At 36.8% G+C, this 5,606-nt stretch overlaps 1 pseudogene; it reads right to left on the minus strand.

Annotated features, from left to right (window-relative positions):
• Window positions 1–1,093: 1,093 nt before the first annotated feature.
• LOC140039382 (Krueppel-like factor 2 pseudogene) lies at window positions 1,094–1,702 on the minus strand (annotated as a pseudogene).
• Between the last annotated feature and the right edge of the window lie 3,904 nt (window positions 1,703–5,606).

The raw sequence follows: 5,606 nt of genomic DNA on the forward strand, positions 1-5,606 counted from the left end.
TTTAATGTAATGGTGATCTAATAACAGGCGTAACAACACATAATACATATTGTAGTTTAATACTGGCTTAAATATTTTTGTTTTATATAAACTGTATTCTAAAAAATGACAATTTAGAACTTAATTTTGCAATAGTACCTAATTTGGCGCCTTAAACGCCAAATTAAGTGCGGTACCTCATTTGGCAGTGGTATTTCATTTGGCGTGACACCCCTACTGTTCTGTATCCCGTTTGTCTTAATTTCCAAGTAAAAATGAGGTACCACCACGTAACTCCTTATGATTAGGCCTATTATCATAGAAGAGTACTATACGGACGTCGTACCTGGAAATCACGGGAATTCAGTGTTTGTTGACCAATCATTTTTTAAAGAGCCGTATCTGACCATTGCATTGCCCAGTCTGTAAAATTACAGCAGGCCTACTTTATATAATTGTGTTTTCCCTGTTTATCGATACCATGAAGGAAAACGTTTTTGTTCAATCAGAAAACTTTGCGAGATTTTTTTTAATGGATATTATAATTTATAGTTAGTCACCTGATTTTTGTGGCAAATCATTAATAGTTTTGACATTGTTAGGGTTAGGGACTATAAGACAGATTTTGGTTGCATGATTGTGGAAAACCATCAATGTGGGTTTTTCTTCATACAAGCTACAGCCAAAATATAATAGGGGTATATATTTTTTCAAAGTCATCGTCAAACGCTGAGAGTCAATACAGTATTTCAAACGCATTCTTTCACCTCTAATTGCTCACATTTAATTAATAATAATACTGAAATAAATTCAAGAAAACATTAACTTATTGTGTTTTGTTTTATTTATTGATCGTTGTTTATCGTTTGTAAACCACAGAAAACCACAACTATAAAGAATAAAACATAAATTCACAAAATGCAACAAATTAATACAGTATTTGCGAGTGCAATCATGAAACATTAATATTATAAGTACTTTATCGAAACATATAAAAATAATTGTGCAGATAATAGCACGTTGATATAAAATTCGTTCTATTTACAAGGAATTCATTTAATATTTAAATTTATTTCAAACGAGTTTTATCCGGAAGATTCGGTAATTGAGTTGTCTACATGTGGCGTTTCATGTGAAGAGACAAATGATCAGAACGAGAGAAAGCTCGTTCGCATAGATGGCACTGGAAAGGTCGATCACCAGTGTGTTTACGATAATGCCTGGTTAGCTCATCAGATCGTGCAAACTTCCAGCCACATCCTTTCCAGTTGCAAGCATAAGGTTTTTCTCCTGTGTGCGTTCGGAGATGAGCTTTCAGGTGCGAGCTCTTTGTGTAGGTCTTGTTACAGCCTGGGTGTGAACATGTATGTGTCGTTGTTCTTTTCCTTCCCCATGTTCTGCGCTCTTTCCTTCGGTTCACCTGTAGATTCTGAAGTGGTTGTGACGCCAGAACACTTTCATTTGAAGAGTTGATGAGCAGGTCCATGAGTGGTGAAGTTGGAATAGAAACAGTTAAATGTGTAAGGTCAGAGGGTGCAAAAACATTATCCATATCTGACCGCATAAGTGGACTGTGCGGTTCCTGTTTTATCGCCATGCCCATTGATGAATCGTCAATATAACGTTTCTGTTGATCTGCGTTAGAATTGTTCAAGATAAAGTCCAAGTCGAGCAAATTATCGTAGCAGTCTGCAATGGATGATGCGGGTGGGGACGAACGCATACTCGACGAACAAACCCAAATTAAGTGCGGTACCTCATTTGGCAGTGGTACCTCATTTGGCGTGACACCCCTACTGTTCTGTATCCCGTTTGTCTTAATTTCCAAGTAAAAATGAGGTACCACCACGTAACTCCTTATGATTAGGCCTATTATCATAGAAGAGTACTATACGGACGTCGTACCTGGAAATCACGGGAATTCAGTGTTTGTTGACCAATCATTTTTTAAAGAGCCGTATCTGACCATTGCATTGCCCAGTCTGTAAAATTACAGCAGGCCTACTTTATATTATTGTGTTTTCCCTGTTTATCGATACCATGAAGGAAAACGTTTTTGTTCAATCAGAAAACTTTGCGAGATTTTTTTTAATGGATATTATAATTTATAGTTAGTCACCTGATTTTTGTGGCAAATCATTAATAGTTTTGACATTGTTAGGGTTAGGGTTCCAACGAAATGAAGAATCTGGGAAGTTTACAATCAAGCAACAACACCACATTCTACGTGAATTCTGCTGTACGTGAACTAGCCTTAATAACAAGGCGTATCATATAATTTGCGGACCATGACCGAAGCACTTCCACTTCGATCTATTCGACACATAATACATATTGTAGTTTAATACTGGCTTAAATATTTTTGTTTTATATAAACTGTATTCTAAAAAATAGTTCTTTTCTAATGAAGAATCTGGGAAGTTTACAATCAAGCAACAACACCACATTCTACGTGAATTCTGCTGTACGTGAACTAGCCTTAATACCGCCTGATTACGGTATATAGGCCTATCAGTATTAGCTTCAGAATAAATGACGACGCATTTGTTGTACCTTGATAGACAGAGCCCCAAGCAGACAGCCCACATTACAGATAATCTGTTCTGCAGCACAATACAACTGTACACGCGGTGATTCAACTAAAAGCAGTAAAAAGATTTTTGCACACAAGGCGTATCATATAATTTGCGGACCATGACCGAAGCACTTCCGCTTCGATCTATTCGACGAAAATCAAAAAAGGATAACTATTTTCTGCTTTATACTTAATTTAATGTAATGGTGATCTAATAACAGGCGTAACAACACATAATACATATTGTAGTTTAATACTGGCTTAAATATTTTTGTTTTATATAAACTGTATTCTAAAAAATGACAATTTAGAACTTAATTTTGCAATAGTACCTAATTTGGCGCCTTAAACGCCAAATTAAGTGCGGTACCTCATTTGGCAGTGGTACCTCATTTGGCGTGACACCCCTACTGTTCTGTATCCCGTTTGTCTTAATTTCCAAGTAAAAATGAGGTACCACCACGTAACTCCTTATGATTAGGCCTATTATCATAGAAGAGTACTATACGGACGTCGTACCTGGAAATCACGGGAATTCAGTGTTTGTTGACCAATCATTTTTTAAAGAGCCGTATCTGACCATTGCATTGCCCAGTCTGTAAAATTACAGCAGGCCTACTTTATATTATTGTGTTTTCCCTGTTTATCGATACCATGAAGGAAAACGTTTTTGTTCAATCAGAAAATTTTGCGAGATTTTTTTTAATGGATATTATAATTTATAGTTAGTCACCTGATTTTTGTGGCAAATCATTAATAGTTTTGACATTGTTAGGGTTAGGGACTATAAGACAGATTTTGGTTGCATGATTGTGGAAAACCATCAATGTGGGTTTTTCTTCATACAAGCTACAGCCAAAATATAATAGGGGTATATATTTTTTCAAAGTCATCGTCAAACGCTGAGAGTCAATACAGTATTTCAAACGCATTCTTTCACCTCTAATTGCTCACATTTAATTAATAATAATACTGAAATAAATTCAAGAAAACATTAACTTATTGTGTTTTGTTTTATTTATTGATCGTTGTTTATCGTTTGTAAACCACAGAAAACCACAACTATAAAGAATAAAACATAAATTCACAAAATGCAACAAATTAATACAGTATTTGCGAGTGCAATCATGAAACATTAATATTATAAGTACTTTATCGAAACATATAAAAATAATTGTGCAGATAATAGCACGTTGATATAAAATTCGTTCTATTTACAAGGAATTCATTTAATATTTAAATTTATTTCAAACGAGTTTTATCCGGAAGATTCGGTAATTGAGTTGTCTACATGTGGCGTTTCATGTGAAGAGACAAATGATCAGAACGAGAGAAAGCTCGTTCGCATAGATGGCACTGGAAAGGTCGATCACCAGTGTGTTTACGATAATGCCTGGTTAGCTCATCAGATCGTGCAAACTTCCAGCCACATCCTTTCCAGTTGCAAGCATAAGGTTTTTCTCCTGTGTGCGTTCGGAGATGAGCTTTCAGGTGCGAGCTCTTTGTGTAGGTCTTGTTACAGCCTGGGTGTGAACATGTATGTGTCGTTGTTCTTTTCCTTCCCCATGTTCTGCGCTCTTTCCTTCGGTTCACCTGTAGATTCTGAAGTGGTTGTGACGTCAGAACACTTTCATTTGAAGAGTTGATGAGCAGGTCCATGAGTGGTGAAGTTGGAATAGAAACAGTCAAATGTGTAAGGTCAGAGGGTGCAAAAACATTATCCATATCTGACCGCATAAGTGGACTGTGCGGTTCTTGTTTTATCGCCATGCCCATTGATGAATCGTCAATATAACGTTTCTGTTGATCTGCGTTAGAATTGTTCAAGATAAAGTCCAAGTCGAGCAAATTATCGTAGCAGTCCGCAATGGATGATGCGGGTGGGGACGAACGCATACTCGACGAACAGTCACTGACCGATGCTAGGCTGTTTGGTGAACATGTCTCTGTGCGTTGTTGACCTACCATGCTGTGATCCCAGTCGTGTAATAGCGACTCAACATCATTTAAAACCTGTGAGGGTAAAACATACGGAGGTTGATAAGTCATTTGTGGCATATAAATCCTCGGCACATAATAATATGGTGTTTCCCCGCAGTAATAGTGGTAAGCCATTTCTATACGTCCCCGCACTACGATTTTTTCAAACAGAATGTGTGATTGCTAAAGCCTTGTTGGAATTTAAGGTACAGGTGAATCATTGAATTATCATATAATTTGCGGACCATGACCGAAGCACTTCCGCTTTGATCTATTCGACGAAAATAAAAAAAAGGATAACTATTTTCTGCTTTATACTTAATTTAATGTAATAATAATAATAATAAATGAAGACTTATATAGCGCCGGTATCCTCCACCCATGTGGCGCTCATGGCGCTTTGTGCATTAACAACGTGCGAGAACATCAGCGAATAGCGACGTCTTTAGGTTGGTCTTGAAACTGTTTTGACTAGTTGAGCATTTAACTGTTGCTGGTAAGCTGTTCCATACACTTGCGGCCGCAACGTAAAAAGATCTCTGACCCCACTGATTTTTCGCTCTACGCTCTTGAAGAAGGTCTTGTGACAATGATCGTAGGCCTCTGCGGGATGATTCGTAACGATCCACAAGGTCAGATAAATAAGCAGGAGCACTGTCATTTAGGATCTTGAATACAAACAACGCAAGTTTGTACTTAATACGTTGTTGAACAGGCAACCAATGCAAATCCATCAGGACAGGAGTTATGTGAGCGTTTGATTTTGTATAAGTTACAATTCTAGCTGCCATATTTTGCAAGCGCTGCAAACGTTGTATTTGAGATTTTGGTATGCCAAACAACAAGGCATTACCAATGTCAATTTTAGAAGTGACAAATGAGTGTACAATCAATTCAGCTGTTTTCTTGTAATGGTGATCTAATAACAGGCGTAACAACACATAATACATATTGTAGTTTAATACTGGTTTAAATATTTTTGTTTTATATAAACTGTATTCTAAAAAATGACAATTTAGAACTTAATTTTGCAATAGTACCTAATTTGGCGCCTTAAACGCCAAATTAAGTG

Source organism: Antedon mediterranea, chromosome 2 (genome assembly GCF_964355755.1).
Source record: "Antedon mediterranea chromosome 2, ecAntMedi1.1, whole genome shotgun sequence".
In the NCBI taxonomy this organism is placed as follows: domain Eukaryota; kingdom Metazoa; phylum Echinodermata; class Crinoidea; order Comatulida; family Antedonidae; genus Antedon; species Antedon mediterranea.